Consider the following 919-nt stretch of genomic DNA (forward strand, 5'->3'; position numbering starts at 1 on the left):
GGCAAGCTAACATATGGTATTAAAAGTCAAGATAGTGGTTGCCTTCGAGGGAATGGGGTCAGGAACCAGAGGTGGACACAAGAAGGCTTCTAGCTTCTGACAATATTCTGATCCGGAGGATGTAACTTCCCACACGTGGGTAGGTTCACACATGAAAACCCACTAAACCACAGCTTAATATTTGTTTACCTTTCTGTGCATAGGTTACACATCAATTAGAAGGTTTACATAAGTTGCAAAAAAAGAGTAATTCAAAAGTACTACACTACTGTCTCTCATCTCTAGTCCAAAACTGAATCAAAGGAGCACCCCAAACTGCAAGGGATCTGGGAAATGTGGTCTCTAGCTGGGTGGCCGTATGACTCTGAAATTCAGAGGGTTCTTTTATGAAAAGGAAGAAGGTAAGAATGTATTCTAGAGACAGTTAGAAGGCTCTGTTGCAGTCTGTGCAGCCATCACTGGTCGCTGGGCATGACCCGTGAGGTTCCCCTGGCAACAAGCTTCCCTGGTTAGCCTGCTATGGGAATGCCATCATCGTCTGTAATTCCCTCTGTTGTCTGGATTTACTCTCTGTCGGGTTATTTGTCCATGATACTTGATAGGCACTTTTTTTTTTCTTTTTCCCCTTTTTCTTCTTCTCCTCGGAACTTGAACATCATAGGAAGGGCTGCACTAGCCATGAGGGAAATCTCAGAAATCTAAGCACTGATTTCTTTGAGCTTTTGAGCAGTTAAATTAGTAATTGGCTACCTTTCAAATTCTCTATGAAAAAATAAGCCCTGATGTATTTAAACCATTGAAATTGGGTCTTTGTTACCCGGAGCCAATCACAATTCTTAATTGATATGGAAAGCTTCCCTAACAAGATAATGTTTAAGCTGAGACTAGACAGATTATGAGGTAGCAGAAAGAGTAGCAG

Source organism: Ovis canadensis, chromosome 7 (assembly GCF_042477335.2).
Source record: "Ovis canadensis isolate MfBH-ARS-UI-01 breed Bighorn chromosome 7, ARS-UI_OviCan_v2, whole genome shotgun sequence".
Lineage (NCBI taxonomy): Eukaryota > Metazoa > Chordata > Mammalia > Artiodactyla > Bovidae > Ovis > Ovis canadensis.